This window comes from Myxine glutinosa, chromosome 14 (assembly GCF_964187855.1).
Source record: "Myxine glutinosa chromosome 14, kmMyxGlut1.1, whole genome shotgun sequence".
Taxonomy (NCBI): domain Eukaryota; kingdom Metazoa; phylum Chordata; class Myxini; order Myxiniformes; family Myxinidae; genus Myxine; species Myxine glutinosa.
Window position 1 is genome coordinate 70330345 of NC_136274.1, and position 17947 is coordinate 70348291.

General features: G+C 45.6%; 1 protein-coding gene across 1 annotated transcript in view; it reads right to left on the minus strand.

The window, feature by feature from the left end:
• Positions 1 to 17947, minus strand: part of LOC137439894 (adapter molecule crk) — a 51030-nt gene that overhangs the window by 13744 nt on the left and 19339 nt on the right. The gene's annotated exons all lie outside the window — the stretch shown is intronic.

Sequence of the window (17947 nt, forward strand, 5' to 3'; positions counted from 1 at the left end):
TGGCGTTCGAACGCCTACTTCAAACAAGCGACATGCTCCTGCTTTGGAAACTCCTCTTGAAGTGCGGCAAACGCAGCACGTGACACGAGCCCCATCTGACAGCAGCTTTTGCGAATTACATGCACCCACTTTGGCATGTGAATCTGCAGACGGCAGAAATCTTTCTCACGTGACTCGAGCCCCATCTGACGGCAGCTTTTACGAATTACATGCACCCGCTTTGGCATGTGAATCTGCAGACGGCAGAAATCTTTCTCACGTGACACGAGCGCCATCTGGCGGCGGCTCTTACGAATTACATGCTCCCACTTTGGCATATGACTCTGCAGACGGCAGAGACCTTTCTCACGTGGTTCGAGCGCCATCTGGCGGCTGCTCTTACGACCAACCCACACCCACTCTGGCAAATGAAACTGCTGATGAGCCAACTGACTTCAATGCTCCTGCTGAGGCCCAACCTGCCGACGCTGCCCGAAGGATTGCAGCCGGCGTGGGATCCACCCGCGAGGCGCGATCTTCTCGCCCGGCCGGAACTATACCTGCCGGGTCTGCCGGCCTAGTGCAGGCCTTCATTCCGCTCACGGTCGCGGGCGTTTTTGCGCAAGCTTTGATTGACACGGGGTCCACGGATAGTTTTATTGATCAGCGACTCGTGCATCAACATGGGTGGCCGGTTCTCGGGACAACCCGCCGGATCTTCATGGCCTCTCAGGGACTTCGGTTGAGCACAAAAGGGGCGTGTCGATTGAAACTTGTGATAAACGGACGCACGTTCCCGGACGTGTATCTCATGGTATTACCGGCCTTATGCGCTGACGTTCTGTTAGGACTTGATTTCCTTAAGCGGCATGGACGTTTGGAAATAGACTTCGGAGGGCCGGACACGCTCGCTGTGTGCGCCCTCGCTCAAATGGACATGGAGCCACTCTCACTGTTCCCCAACCTGACCACTGATTGTACCCCTGTAGCCGTCAAATCGCGGCGTTACTCTCGCGCGGACGCGCAATTCATTGCGGAAGAAACGGCCCTGCTCTTGAAGGACGGTATCATAGAACACAGTAGGTCACCGTGGCGGGCCCAAGTCTTAGTGGTGCGGAGTGAGGCCCACCGCCGGCGTATGGTAATCGACTATTCGCAGACGATTAATCGTTTTACACAACTGGATGCCTACCCCTTACCGGGGATGGACGCCCTGGTACGCCAGGTGGCCCTGTATTCCGTTTATAGCACTCTCGATCTGCGTAGTGCGTATCATCAAGTCCCCATCTCTAGGGCTGATCGCGTCTTTACAGCCTTTGAATCGGGTCAGCGGTTGTACCAGTTCACGAGACTTCCCTTTGGGGTAACGAACGGCGTCGCTTGTTTTCAGAGAGCTATGGATGACCTCGTTGCGAAGGAGAATTTGACCGATGTCTTTGTCTATCTGGACAATCTTACGGTTTGTGGGTATGACCAGGAGCATCACGACGCTAATCTGAAACGCTTCCTCGAGGTCGCGCGGAAATATCGCTTAACCATGAATGCGGCGAAGTGTCAATACTCTCTACGCACGGTAGACCTTTTGGGGTACACCGTGACCCATGGCTCCGTCTCTCCGGATAAGGAGCGTCTGCGCCCTTTGCTCGATATGGCTCCGCCTAGCGATCGGGCTTCGCTGAAACGCGCTCTAGGGCTGTTCGCCCACTACTCAAAGTGGGTGCAAAATTTCTCCGTGAAGCTCCGCCCCCTCGTGGCCTGCGACACTTTCCCCATGGGCCCGGCCGCCCTGGCGGCCTTCGAGGGCCTTAAAGTCGACATTGCTGGCGCCGCTGTCGCGACGATTGACGAGAGTGCCTCTTTCGTTTTGGAGAGTGATGCCTCGGATCATGCGATAGCGGCGACTCTCTCCCAAGGAGGCCGCCCTGTGGCTTTCTTCTCGCGGACTCTCACCTCCGCCGAGCGGAGGCATTCGTCTGTCGAAAAGGAAGCGTACGCGATCGTCGAATCAATGCGGCGATGGCGGCCGTATCTGCTTGGGCGGAGTTTCCAAATCATCACGGACCAACAGAGTGTTGCGTTTATGTACGACACCTTACATGCTCAGCGCATTAAGAATGAGAAAATCACCCGTTGGCGTATCGAACTCGCCAACTTCTGCTACACCATCAAATACCGCCCGGGGAAGGATAACCTGGTCGCTGACGCCTTATCAGGGCCGGCCACTTGCGCGGGGGTTGTAACTTTGGAGGGGCTGCGCACTTTGCACAGCGCTATGTGTCATCCCGGGGTAACGCGCTTCGCGCATTTTGTGCGCGCGGGCAATCTGCCGTACTCGATGGAGGACATCCGCCGCATCTGCCGTGATTGCGCGATCTGTGCGGAACTCAAACCGCGTTTTTTATAGCCCCCCTCTGGGGACACTCGTTAGGGCTACTAGACCGTGGGAGCGCTTGGCGATGGACTTCAAAGGGCCGCTGCCAATGTCGAGCAACTCTCGCTATCTGCTCACTATCGTCGATGAGTATTCCCGATTCCCCTTTGCTTACACGTGCGGGGATATGTCGGCTGCCACGGTTATTCGGTGCCTGCAGAATTTGTTTTCTATGTTCGGGTATCCGGCCTACGTGCATACCGATCGGGGTGCGGTGTTCCTGTCCCAGGAGGTGAGGGGCTACTTGCTCCAGCATGACGGCAGGGACATCGGGAGCGAATGGACAGATCGAACGCTTTAATGGGATTATATGGCGGGCCGTCATGCTAAGCCTTCGGACCCTCGGCCGAGGCCTCGATAAATGGGCGTGGTCACTACCTGCCGCTCTAAACTCGATCCGGGCTCTCCTATGTACTGCCACCAACCAGACTCCTCACGAACGACTGTTCCACCACCCTAGAAGCTCCGGCAGTATCCAATCTTTACCCAGCTGGCTCGCTGAACCGGGGCCCGCCTATCTCAAACGAGCGGTTCGTGCTAGCAAGTACGACCCCCTTGTTGACAAGGTGCAGGTCCTCCAGGCTAATCCCGAGCATGCTCGCGTGTTAACGGCGGATGGCCGCGAGTCTACGGTCTCCGTACGCCATCTCGCCCCATGTGGGGACGACGACAGGGATATCGACGAACCCGTCTACGAGTCTATGGACTCTATCGAAGCTTCCCCTATGGAACTACCACTGTTACTCCCGTCGTCCCCCGCTCCCGTGCCCGAAGGCGCAGGGGCGCCCCCTCCGACTCCAACCTCCGGCGGCTATTCCGACGCGGGGGACTCCGGGCTTGGGCACGCCGTGCCCGGTAGATTCCGAACACGAACTGGCAGGGAGGTTCGCCGCCCCGACCGCTACGGGTGGACCGACTGACGTGGATTGACGTGACCCATTCGTTTATTGCTGATGCTTGCTTGCAACCTGCCGAGCGGCAGTATAGTTCTAACGGCGGGGAGAATGTAGTGAAATTATACCAAGGTGAACCCGCGGACACTCCCGCGGCACTCACTGTGACATAGTCCAGTAGTTTGAATGGTATGTACGCCCCAAATGCTGCGCTGACAATGCGCTGCGCTAACCATTGTTATATTGAATCAACCATTGCTGCTCATGAAATGCTCTGATTTAATGCCTGTTGCATGCATGTATTCTTACAGGATGTACTGCAGATCTAAATGATATTAAACCTACCCAGAGGTCAAGTCGTGTCTGAGCTTGATTTTCACGACAAAGTTTATATTTTGTGATAACTTTTTTGTGATTGGAGGTAGGAAAATGTTGCCCAGACGAATTTATAGGGCATGAAAATACCTTTAAAATGACACCAAAACCAGCTCTCTAGGTGTTATACTTTTAGAGATATGGCCATTTGAATTCGCGACATCGCGCTAATTAGTCCAAAGTTCGTTAACCTGTATCTCACTAATTAAGAGGCTGTTAGCAAAAATATTTGAGTTCTAGCTGTTTTTCATGGGTCCCAATTGGTTCCCAAAGTTTTACAAAAATCTGAGAGATGACGGCAGATTCTTTGATGATTTGACATGGAATGACCCCATTACATCACATCAAGCATTACGCATTAAGCAAGATCAAGCATTAAGCATTACATCACAAGCATGATTAAAACATCAAGCATTGATGCTCCACATCGGACATGGAACCTGAATAAAATGCCACCGAAAACTTTTCCCCAGCTCATCTTACTGAAAACAGCCAACGATCAAACAAGAAGAGGTCATGCAGAACATGATACTTGCAAAATCCACCCCTCCCCCCCAAAAAGGTCATCATGGAAACATCAAATTGGCCATTTCATTAAGATTAAAATTGATGATCTAAATCAAAGCGCATCGGATCGGAGAAAAGGTCAATCAAATTAAAATTGATGATTTTTCAGATGAAAATTGATATCAGAAGTTTGCCCTTAAATTTTTTTTTGTGTGTACAGAGTCGAGGCTCGTGAAAGAGCTAACATTTATCAAACAAACAAATCAAACAAACAAGCAAACAAAGTATATAAAAAGGGGAGCGGTCGACAAGATGGGGAGAGAAGGGGAGGAAGCACACAAACACAACATTTGAGAGCAGGGACATCGGGAGATGTTTTTGGAGGGAGAGGGCCTGGGGGGAGGCAGTATAGGTATAAAACGCAAGGACACCAAGGACTTCCAGGAAAGAAGTCAAAAGTCACCTCAAAAAAGTGGATTTGGGGTGAAATTAGCGGGGGTAGAAAAGATCAAGGTTTTGGATTGGGGAAGATAAGAGATGGTGGTGAACAGCCGTTTTAAAGACCTGGAGGGTGGAGTGGGATTGAAGAGAGTGAGGGAGTTTGTTCCAGAGGCGGGAGAAAAGAGGAATGAAGGAGTGAAGGTGAGCAGAGAGTCTTGATTTTGGCAGTTTAACCATAAGAGGGTTGCAGGCAGATCTTGTGCGACCTGCAGGAATATTTGGGGGACAGAGCCCAGAGAGAGCTGGGGGAGCAAGGCCAGAGAGGAGTCGGTAGAAGACGGAAAGACCACCAACCTGCCTGCGGTGATTAAGTGAAAGGCCCTCGGAGATAGCGTCATCGCAGGAGATTCCAATGATTCTGAAAGAATTTGGCTTTGACCTTTGACCTTAAATAGTTGGTTTCCCAAATCAGCGATACACTATGTCTGTGGTTCCCAACCTGGGGGCCATGGTGTATTTCTCGGGGGGCCATGGGGTAATTTGAACCATACTAAAAATTAAATTTTGTTTTTTTTTGGTTTTTTTTGATATTGTTTTGACTGATTTTTTTTTTCTTCCCCTATTGCAGATTTGATGTTATGGCTTCTGGGAGTAAAAAAAGAAAGTATCTTGATGAATACATAAAGCTTGGATTCACGTCCATTACCGTGTCTGGCCAAGAGAAACCACAATGTGTGCTGTGTCACAAGGTTTTGAGTACTGAATGCATGAGGCCATCCAAGTTGAAGTTGCACCTCGAGACGAATCACGCACAACATGCAAAGCAGGATCCCGAATTTTTCAAGCGGCATGAAAGAAATTTAAAGCGACAGAAGATGAATGAGGGAGGAGCTTTTCAACAACAAAATGTAGCAACTGTCCAGGCTTCTTATGAAGTTTCTCTTGAAATTGCAAAGAAGAAAAAACCCCACTCGATTGGGGAGACACTCAACAAGCCTTGTACCCTCCTCATTGTCGAACGGGTTCTCGGCAAGGCAGAGGCTCGCAAAGTTGAACAGGTGTCTTTATCGAATAACACAGTGCAGCATCGTATCCGTGACATGTCGGAAGATGTGAAACAACAGATCATCAATGAGATTAAGGCAGTGCCTTTCGGCTTGTTTTCTTTTCAACTTGATGAATCAACCGATGTTAGTTCCTGCTCCCAGCTACTGGCATTCGTTCGCTATGTCAAGGGAGATGATATCAAGGAACAATTCTTGTTCTGCAGTGCCCTGGAAAAACGACAAAAGCTAATGACGTCATGGAAAAAATTAAGTTGTTCTTCGATGTGGGAGGAATTCAGTGGGAGAATGTATGCGGTGTCTGTACTGACGGTGCTCCTGCCATGCTTGGTTCCAAATCCAGATTCCAAGCAAAAGTGATGATGCTGGCACCACAAGCGAAAGGAACCCACTATGATTCATCGCTACGCCCTGGCTTGTAAGACTCTCCCTCTCTCATTGAAGAAAGTTCTTGAAGTCGTAATCGAGATTGTTAACTACATCAAGGCAGGGGCTCTCAACACCCGAATGTTCAAGGAGCTGTGCAAAGACATGAACGCGGAACATGAAACGTTGCTGTACTATACTGCTGTACGCTGGCTTTCGAAAGGGAATGTTCTGAACCGCGTCTTTGAACTTCGTGCGGAAGTCAAATATTTCTTGAATCTTCAAGGGAAACATGCATGACCTCCTGCAGCATTACGACGAAGAATTGTGGAACGAACGACTTGCTTATCTTGCTGACATTTTCGAGCAGCAGAACCAGCTGAACCTCAAGCTCCAAGGAAGAGCGACTAATATTATTCTTTTCCACGATCATCTCCGAGGATTTGTTGCCAAGCTCCAAAACTGGCGCAGGAAAGTGAACACAGGAAACATTGCTATATTCGAAAGAATGTCTGAATTGCAAGACAGCATGGGAAAAGAGCTTGATCCCATACTGAAAAATGACATCATTCTTGAGCCTCTGCAGTCACTGGAGCTAGAATTTCATAAGTATTTTCCTGTTTTAGATGACAATGAGGAAAAAATTGTGAGGAATCCTTTTTCCAGAAACCTTTACGTGGAGAGCATGCCGGAGGCAATGCCAGATGAATTCCTGGATCTCAGAAACGATTCATTTGTCAAAGACACATTCGAAGAGAAGAGCTTGACGGAGTTTTGGGTGGGAATGGGTCGCTACCCTAATATCAGCCAGATAGCTATCCGGGTGCTTCTGCCATTCTCGTCTACCTATCTCTGCGAAGCGGGGTTTTCCACGCTGTTGAATATCAAATCGAAACAGCATAATCGGCTCCACGTGGAAGATAACCCCCGCTGTGCCCTGACTGTGACAACCACGGATACCCCAATTGGTAGCTAAAATGCAATTTCAGCCATCCCACTGAGTTTTAAATTCACTTTTACGGTGCATGCACCACGTCCCGAATTTTGATTACCTGAGTTGTTGTCGAATCGAGTTTCTTTTCGTGAGATAACACTGCGTTAAATACAGACACAACAGAGGTTTTTAGTTTTCACATATTCTTGACTTGGAACCTTTTCATACTGTTTTCTTGTGTGACAGTTCTATTTTATGCTATCCAGTGTTGCTACTGATAATATTAAAATCTCATATCAAACATGCATCATTCGAGCGACGTTGCTTTGTTTGCTTCTTCCAAAAAACAATGTAGTTGGGAGCCAGTAAGGAACAGAAAAAAAAACATGGAACTAAATGTTCATGTTGGCTACTTGGAATTCCACATTTTCTGTGTAATAACTTACCAATTCTCATACAAACAAAATAGCCAATTAAAGGAAAAAACACCTCTCAGAATACACCACAGAGCATCTAGAAATCAATTTTTTTTCCTGGGGGTCATGCCCCCAGACACCCCTACCCTGCTTACACGTGCTCCGCCGCTCAACCCACGCGAAAGGGAGGGCGGTGCTGGGGCTGTGCCCTGGGAGCCATAACACAAAAAGGTTGGGAACCCCTGCACTATGTAATTGCTGTTTAAATTTTCTAATAGGATGCAAATTGATGATTTTTCAGAAGAACATTGACGATTTCAAAAGTTTGACCTTGAGTTGACCTTTGACCTTTTAACCTCAAAAAGTTGGTTTTCCAATTTAGTGACAATATACAAATGCTGTTCAATCCCTGGTGTTGGGCTAGCGGCTAGGGTGCCGGCTTAGGATCCTAGGATCCTGGGTTCGAATCCCGGTCAATCGCTGAATTAACGCCAGGGGGGTTGACTCAGCCTGTCATCCTTCCGAGGTCGGCAAATTGAGTACCAGTTCACTGGTAATTCCCTGCTTGTCGTTAAAGGCGGCAAAAAGGGTTGGCGTCAGGAAGGGCATCCGGCCGTAAAACATTGCTTCAAAAAGGGGACCGAAAAACAACAACAACCACAGTTCCCGAAAAAGGCCAACCCCCGCTTGCGGGGAAAAATGGCCTCTAAAGGTGGTTTTTATACAAATGCTGTTCAATGTTCAAGTCAATCGGTTGAAAAATGGCGATTTTAGAAAGGTGACCTCCAGATGAGCTTTGGCCTCAAAATCAATATGTGGTCTCAATTGTGACGACCTCTATAACTTGGTGAAGTTTCATGACGATCGGTTTAGAATTGTGACCTGTAAGCGAGTAACAAACAGACAGACAGAAAAACAAACAATCGACCAATATACTTGAAAAATCTTAGATTTTGCAAGTAATGAACAAGAAAAAGAGTAGAGATTGCAGACCCACGCCAGGATGTATTTTCAGTGGTTTTTAAGGCTTTGGTGTTAAAACAAATATGGCGGCCGAACCACATGATCGATGACGTCAGCATTATTTTGTTTCTCCACCAATTTATTCCTACATTATGCTCAAGAAATTTCATCTTGATAGGATGTTTTGTACTTGTCGAATTATGACGTCATAATGGAGGAATCTATAACATCATCATTAACATATTTGATTGCCCATGGAGAGTTCTTTACAATGAGCCATGTCTCAATTTTTTTCTATTCGGCGTTTTGGGAGATATGGAGGTGCAAAGTTTTTCGGTTTTTCCAAGATGGCGGCCGAACCACGTGACCTATGACGTCATAATTATCATTAAATTCTACAGGTGGAGTTGCACCTATGGTGAAACTCTCCTGTCAATCGGACCAACGGTTGCAGAGAAAATCATATTTATTCTGTGTGGACAAACAGACAAGCAAACTAGAAATCGGTCAGAGACCGAGGACTTGCCGGAATGTACTTTTTTTTAATGGAGGCACCAAATGTCGAATTATGACGTCATAATGGAGGCACCTATGACATCATCATTAACATATTTTATTCCCCATGGAGAGTTCTTTACAATGAGCCATGTCTCAATTTTTTCTATTCAGCATTTTCGGAGATAAAGAGGTGCAAAGTTTTTCGGTTTTTCCAAGATGGCCGCCGAACCATGTGACCGATGACGTCATCATTATTTTTTTTTCTGCACCAGTTTATGCTGACATGGCACTCAAGAAATTGGTCTTGATTGGATGAAGTTTTGTACTTGTCGAATTATGACGTCATAATGGAGGCCTTGGGCCTAGAGAGTTAAAAATTGGGCCAGTCTATTCCAGGGCAAGGCAAATATATGTGTAAAGTATGGCGATGCTATGTGCAACGATGTAGATGTAGTACTGCGCACAGACAGACAGACCAACCAGCCAACCAACATACTTGCCGGAATCTATTCTGGCAAGTAGCAAACGGGCTCAAATGCAATACCCTCTCCTCTGGCGAGCGTAACAATATCGTGAGCACATTTTGAAACCAGATCTGGCAGAGGATCCTCTTAACCCCACATCTTCCGAAAGCTCCACTGATGAGAAACATGATGATGACCAGACAGAAACAAGCATTTCCGACATGCCACATCCATACAACGGCAACAACATAGAATACAACGGCTGCCCGAGTCATGAATTTGGTGATTAGTAGAAAGCAACCACATCACACTTATAAACCACCTTTCGAGGCCATTTTTCCCCGCAAGCAGGGGTTGGCCTTTTTCAGGGACCGTGGTTGTTGTTGTTTTTTGGTCCCCTTTTTGAAGCAATGTTTTACGGCCGGATGCCCTTCCTGACACCAACCCTTTTTGCCGCCTTTAACGACAAACAGGAATTTACCAGTGAACTGGTACTCAATTAGCCGACCTCGGAAGGATGACAGGCTGAGTCAACCCCCCTGGCGTTAATTCAGCGATCGACTGGGATTCAAACCCAGGATCCTAGGATCCTAAGCTGGCACCCAAGCCGCTAGCCCAACACCAGGCCGCTAGCCCAACAACACCACGTAATTAAACCACATCACACTTGTTAACAGATAAAGCCAAGGACGTGGTTCCACATCAGCTTCATAATTTCATGACCTGCGTTGTCAGTAGATCGGATGCAGGTGTTTCAACCTTTGTTAGCATGTCAGATGAGCGTCAACACAATAATTTGTCAATTTTGCAGGAAATCATCTCCTTGGCCAAGAAAGGCAAAACACCTCACCACCACGTAATTAAAAACACCTCACCACCACGTAATTAAAAACACCTCACCACCACGTAATTAAAAACACCTCACCACCACGTAATTAAAAACACCTCACCACCACGTAATTAAAAACACCTCACCACCACGTAATTAAAAACACCTCACCACCACGTAATTAAAAACACCTCACCACCACGTAATTAAAAACACCTCACCACCACGTAATTAAAAACACCTCACCACCACGTAATTAAAAACACCTCACCACCAAGTAATTAAAAACACCTCACCACCACGTAATTAAAAACACCTCACCACCACATAATTAAAAACACCTCACCACCACATAATTAAAAACACCCCACCACCACGTAATTAAAAACACCCCACCACCATGTAATTAAAAACACCTCACCACCACGTAATTAAAAACACCTCACCACCACGTAATTAAAAACACCTCACCACCACGTAATAAAAAAACACCTCACCATCACGTAATTAAAAACACCTCACCACCACGTGATTCAAAACACCTCACCACCACATAATTCAAAACACCTCACCACCACGTGATTCAAAACACCTCACCGCCACGTTATTAAAAACACTTCACAACCACGGAAATAAAAGTTTGAAGAAGTAGTTCAGTGACAACACAGACACTGCCCAGATATGCAGATATTTTGATATATGACTGTACCTGAGTTGCTGTTTTGTCATGGTTTACACCAATCATAATACAAACAATTATTTTGCACAAATGTATTTGTAATATACGTGATATTACATTTTATAAGCAATTTAAGTTTTTTTTTATTTTCAAAAAAAAAAATCAAAACCAATAATGCCCTTTGGACATACACATGGGAGGGATAGGTGCATACCAGAAGTTTGGTACAATTTCACAAAAGTTTGAGGGAGTAGTTCAGTGACAACACAACACAGACTGCACAGATATATATGTACTCGCAAGGTACCCGTGTTATGCACGGGTGGGGAGTCGAAAGCAAAAAAAACAATGCGGAAATGGTGAATGCTAAAGCATGAAACCAATAAATTCCACATTCCTGTGGCACCTAGTCGCACATCAGACATGGACAGACAACAGGTTTGTGAAAGATTTAGGTCGTAAAAAAAACGGTGACTGGGAAACAATGGAACCAATAAATTCCACATTCCTGTGCCACCTGTAGTCGAACATCAAGCATGGACAGCAGGTTCGTGAAGGAGTTCCATGAAAAACGTAGCCGTTTGAATGGTTCTATACCCAGTCAATGGCGAATCTGCATATGGCGATCCACGAATGTCACGGTTAGAAAGTAGAAACACTCGCATCATTTCCTCATTCATATTTAAACTCGATATATCTTTCATTCCAAACAGCATAACTCCAATCACAAATTAAATAGCATTAATATAAAAAATTAACTTTTCCCAACATTAGTGACATAAACAAATATTTAAATCCGGATGTGAAGTCGTTCCGTCTGGTTGGGTGAATACAATTACAAATTCAAAATCGTAATTGTATTCACTCAATTCCAAACGTCATTCCAATCATAAATTGATACTTTAACAAATACTGTTTTAAATGATGGTTGTTGTATTGGGATATTATCAAACCAGCTCATTGCCATCATCTGTCCACTTCCAAATTCGTGGCAAGTTCGTATCGAGTTAATTTTAAAATCATAATTTTATTGAGGAATTTATGAAACCTCCTTCCCACCTTACAACATCCACTGGGACCCCAAAACGTTCCACATGAGGTTTGACGGGGCCAGCCCCAAAACTGAGGGAGTAGTTTGGGGACGGACAGACACTCCTGTTTTATAATATAGATAGATAGATAGATAGATAGATAGATAGATATATATATATATATATATATATATATATATATATATATATATATATATATATCAAAACGTTTTGGACGGATTATGACAAAACTAGGGTGGACGAGTTGGTTTGGTGACAAGAACAAGCCGATTAGATTTTGGAGGTCTGGATGCATATCCAGCCTATGAGTGGGATACAAAATGTAAACCGTTCATCCTGGCAGAGGTATGTGCTCTACCAAGTGCCGTTCTAGTTAAATATGGAACTACTTCGGCATTCATAGATTAACTGAAATGCAAACCCTCAGAAGCAGTCAGTCAGTACAAAAAGGAATTTTTGCACAAATTAGGATTTAAAAGATCTGTAGACTTTGGTGGGATTTGTAGGTAATTGTGACCATCAGTGCATTTTGCAATCTACATTTGGACAACTCTATATTCAACACCGAAACGCAAAAAAATTACCAGCCTTGAGACATTCCCAAATATAAAATTTAGCAGCTATGCACCCGATGGTCATGGTTAACCAAATAATGTTCTGCATTCAGCATACTGTATCAGCGGATATTTTTGTGGTAGATTTTTTTTTTTTTTTTTGCGAATCAAGCCACAACCGCACATTTAGTTACACAAAAAATGTTTCGTAGTGACAGGTGTACGTGGGGAGGAATTGGGGAACCACAAAATGCCTAACTTGCAAAATGTCCCTCCTGCTCCAAATAGCAAAAATGCCTGTACAGTACGGTATTTTAAAATATTCACTTACACAGTATGTATTGCAAAAAGGAATTTGATCACCTTTTAAATAAATGACAAAATAAATAAAATCACACAACTTCCCGACTACATATTCCCAACTTAAGTCTTAATAATTGAATTTGCATTCAAGCCTAATAAGTTTCTAATAAGAAATAAGTTTCTCACATCTTTATCAAATGAAATATTTACATAAACATCCCATAAACATCCCAATATGAACTGTTGTCATATTAAATGTGTTTAATTGAGTTTTGACCAGGTTATGTCGTAATTAAAGTAAAAAAGTACATCCACTTGCACAGCAATTTAGCTATTCAAATGTAAACATTCCATAACAAGTATGGTTCCCATATCTAGGCCATTTACCACTCGTTTGTATGGGCATAACTTTTACCATCAAATTCTCTACAAATCTTTATTATGAGAACATGGAGAACACTAATTAATGAAATTTACATTTAAAAAATTTTTTTGCTGCTGTTTCAATGAAGTTTATTTTGCGTATGAAGCAAAAACGGACGGAGTTTGCATTTTGGGATGCCTTCTCGTACATTTGCAAAACGTTATGTACACAAAATGCACGCTTTTCGTCGAGTTAAACAGGCATGTAATCCAACTTGCTTAAATGTTGCTATGCTAGAAAGGGTTAATGACATGAGAATAAACAGTGACAGAATGAAAAAATAATAAAGGAGTATTCAAAATCATTTTTAAATGTCCGATATATACAATTGAGTTGGTGAGCAAGTGGGTCTTCTTCTTCACGCAGCCTGTTGCTGATCAACAGCACCAACAATCATTTTACCCAATTACGTTCGCCCAGTATCCTTTGCCCTATAACAGTGAAGCTTTCAGCACACCAGTCTCCAGTTGCCGTACCATAATCCCCAGAGAAGGCCAAATAAACCCAAGACACCCATCCTCAACAACCCCCAAAACAAATTGTATGCCTTCTCTTGCACTGCCTTTAATGCCAAACTATACGAGTTGGTGGGGTTTCCGGTACCCCAAGTTCCAAATGGAACGAGGCCCTCAATGTCAGACATAAGATCAGCGAGGTCTCTCCAGACACATCTCAGGCATTCGATACAGTCTGGCACCCCACCCTGCACTCCAAACACTTTGTGCCTATGGCATCCAATGCCAACACAACACATGTCTAACTGACTTCCTCTACTCTCGTAGCCAACGTGTGGCTCTCAACGGAATCCTTTCATCTCTTCTCCCTGTGAGGCTGGAGTGCCCAAAATCAGTGTTCTAGGCCCAGTCCAATTATTAAGCTTCATCAACCTGGTGTTGGCTTAGCGGTTAGGGTGCCGGCTTGGGATCCTAGGATCCTGGGTTCGAATCCCGCGGTCGATCGCTGAATTAATGCCAGGGGGGTTGACTCAGCCTGTCATCCTTCCGAGGTCGGCAAATTGAGTACCAGCTTGCTGGGATGAATGATCCCGGTGTGTACCCCGGTTTAGAATAGTTACACCGTATCCCTGCGCATCGTAAGAGGCGACTAAGGGTTGGCGTCAGGAAGGGCATCCGGCCATAAAAACATTGCCTCAAACAGGGAACCATGATTGTCATGGGGCCCGCAAGGCTAACCCCCACTCTAGCTGGGAAAAAGGCCTTTAAAACGATCATTCATTCATATTCATTCATATCAACGATCTCTCTCTCTGTAAAATCCTCTCTATCTCTGTTGATGACTGTATCCTCTGCTGTGACACCACTCATCCTTCAGATAGACAGTCAGAAGGTTCTTCCTTCTCTACGGATCTTGATAAAATTGCGAGCTAGTTTTACACTTGGAAGATCCTTACCAATCCTCTTGAATAAGTTGAACCACTCAAACCTTTTGGCCTCACCATCAGTTATGATCTTTTTTGGGCAAACCCCACACATGCAAGTTGGACTCCAAAGAGAGCCGCTGAATGGGCATCTTCCATCATACAGTCTTTACTTGGAACATCTCACCTTTTTAACCAACTACAAGGCCTTCATCCACAGATTGATGGGGGTACTGCTCTCCACTCTGGCCTGGTTCTACTGCCTCACATCTTGCTCAAATCATTCACTGACGTGCTGATCTCCTCCAATCATGCATTCATTTTCTCCCCCTTCTGTGGAACTAACTTTCTCAATCTCTTCAATCTCATTCATCCCTCCAGGGCTTCGAGACAGCTTTACATCATCATCTCATGTCAATCCCCATCCACATCCATGATGTTTTCTCCCCCTACCCCCCTCCACACCCCCATTAACCTTCCCCAAGCCCAACTCTTTCCAGGTTTCCAATTTTTCCTTCCTCCTCTATGATTGAGTGTTTGTGGCTGTATCCATATTATTCACCCCCTGTGTCCTCCCCTTGCTCTCATTGTTCCCCGTGTCCTTTATCTGTCAAGTCTCCCTCTCGTTTGTCCCTCTAGTCTAACCTATCCATGATGGAAATGTAGAACAATGGTTATCACATGACTACAAGTTAACAAAGATTACTGAAAATGGAAATAAACAAAAACGACAGCTTGTAAACTTCCCTTTAAGAGTCATCTTTGCCAATTCGGAGAGAAAGCTCTCTCCCAACGAAACCGGGACTTCAACGCACGGAACTTATCAGGGAAGCTGTCGATTAACTCACTATTCTTCCATGCACGGAGCTTCGAGTTCTTCCTTCAAAACCAAATCAAATTAACATTTGAAAGAAACAATGCTTAGTCACCTCTTCAAACACAAACTGCCACACATGCTTATTGTGCACCAAACACGGTGCTGCGCTCCTCAAAACTAATTATTTACAAAATGTAAAGCAAGCAAACAAACAAACGTCCAAACTTTGTTCCTTTTGTGATTATAAAGTGAATATGGTAATGGCCCCACGTCCACGTCTGGGACACCAAGCAACGACCACTTGAAGATGGTGCCTTACGAGTGGAGACCAACACGAGGATTTGGGGTCAATTCCTATAGTTGGTAATGCACAAAACAATAGATTGCAATTGTACAAATTGTACAAAGTGAAAAATGGACAAGCCTTTCAAATATCATGAAACGAAGAAGAAATTTAAATATCACCCATTGCCAAAACAGCCTGATCAAATAAAAACAAATGGACAAGTTCTATTCAAATGCCAAGACAACGTAAGAACAAGGGAAAAGATTTGCACAACTTTCACAACATTCATCCCTGCTGTTCAAAACAACATCAAGCTCACCCTGTTCAACACCCGGTCCCTCAACAACAAATGCCTCATCCTGAACGAATACATCCTGGATAACAAACTGGACTTTCTCTGTCTCACCGAAACCTGGCAACAACCTCTGGACTACTATACACTTAACCTCACCACACCCAATGGATATTCCTACGTCAATAAACCACGCTCGGAGGGCCGAGGTGGTGGAATTGCCGTTATCCACCGTCAAGACATCAAGACCAACCTCATCTCCATCTCATCTGCTCCATCATTTGAACACCTGGCTTTAAAACTCTCTGGTCGCACGCAGTCAGTCATGGCTGTCGTCTACCGCCCTCCCAAACCACACCCATCATTCCTGTCTGACTTCTCCTACTTTCTGACCCAGCTATGTTCCCTCTCCCCCTCAATCCTCCTCCTTGGTGATTTCAATATCCACATGGACTCCACTGACTCCACAATAACCACTGACTTCACTGATTTACTCACCTGCTTTAACCTCACTCAACATGTCGACTTTCCTACCCATATCCGTGGTCACATTTTGGACCTTGTCTGCTCCACTGGATTAAATTTGCACCATCTCTATGGCTCCGACCTCACCCTCTCTGACCACTTAGCCATCACTCTGACCATCAACATCCCCGCCCCAACACCAAGGCATTATCGCACAATCAACTTCCGTAAGCTAAACGCTCTTTCACCTACCTCATTCTCATCCACCCTCTCTGAAAAAATGTCCACTTCTCCCTTCATTGACCTCCACACCCCTTCCGACCTCACTGACTACTACAACCACACTCTCTCCTCCTGCCTTGACCAGCTTGCGCCTGTAAAAACCAAAACAGTTTCTTTCACCCATTCTGCTCCCTGGTTTACCCCTGAACTCCACCTGATGAAAACTCGTGCTCGCCAACTTGAAAGACTCCGCAATAAAACGGGTCTCACAGTTCACTCCCAAGCCTACAAGGACCACCTACAACACTACAAAGATGCCCTCTCCCGCGCCCGCTCTGCCTACTACTCTCAAATTATCCACTCTGGCTCCGGAAACCCAAAAGCACTCTTCTCGACAATAAACAAACTCCTCCGCCCCCTGAACACCACCACCCAGTCATTCACAGTAGACAACTGCATCTCCTTCCTCTCTTTCTTCCAACGCAAAATTGACAACATCTACAACAGCTTGACCACCGCCGCACCCGCTCCCCCTCCAACCACCTGCCCCCCCTTGTCCTGCCATCCCCTGTCTCGGTTCTCCCCAATCTCCCCTACTGACCTCTCTGAACTCCTCATAGGAATGAAAACTGCCACCTGCACTCTTGACCCCATCCCCTCCAGCTTTGTCAAAGCCTCCCTCCCTGCTCTCTCTCTCCACTTATCATTGCAACAATAAACTCCTCCCTGTCTACAGGCATCGTCCCACCTTCCCTCAAAATTGCTGCTGTTACCCCCATTCTAAAAAAACCTGGTCTAAACCCTGACACCCTAAACAACTTCAGACCCATCTCCAACCTACCCTTTCTGTCAAAAGTTTTGGAACGCGCTGTAGCCACTCAACTCAAACATCACCTCTCTGCCAATAACCTGTATGAAACATTCCAATCCGGATTCCGGTCCAACCACAGTACTGAAACTGCTCTCCTCAAAATCACCAATGACCTTCTCCTCTCCTCTGACGCTGGCAACCTCAACATTCTCGTCCTCCTCGACCTCAGCGCTGCCTTTGACACCATCGATCACACTATCCTCCTCACCCGACTTGAATCCACCTTTAACGTTACCGGCACTGCCCTCTCTTGGATTAAATCATACCTCTCTGACAGATGCCAGTTCATCTCCATCAATAACTGCAAATCCCCCACTGCTCCCCTCCCTCAAGGTGTCCCCCAAGGTTCAGTTCTTGGCCCCCTCCTCTTCATCCTTTACCTGTCCCCGCTCGGTCACTTAATCCGCCGTCATGGTCTCCAATTCCACTGCTTCGCCGATGACA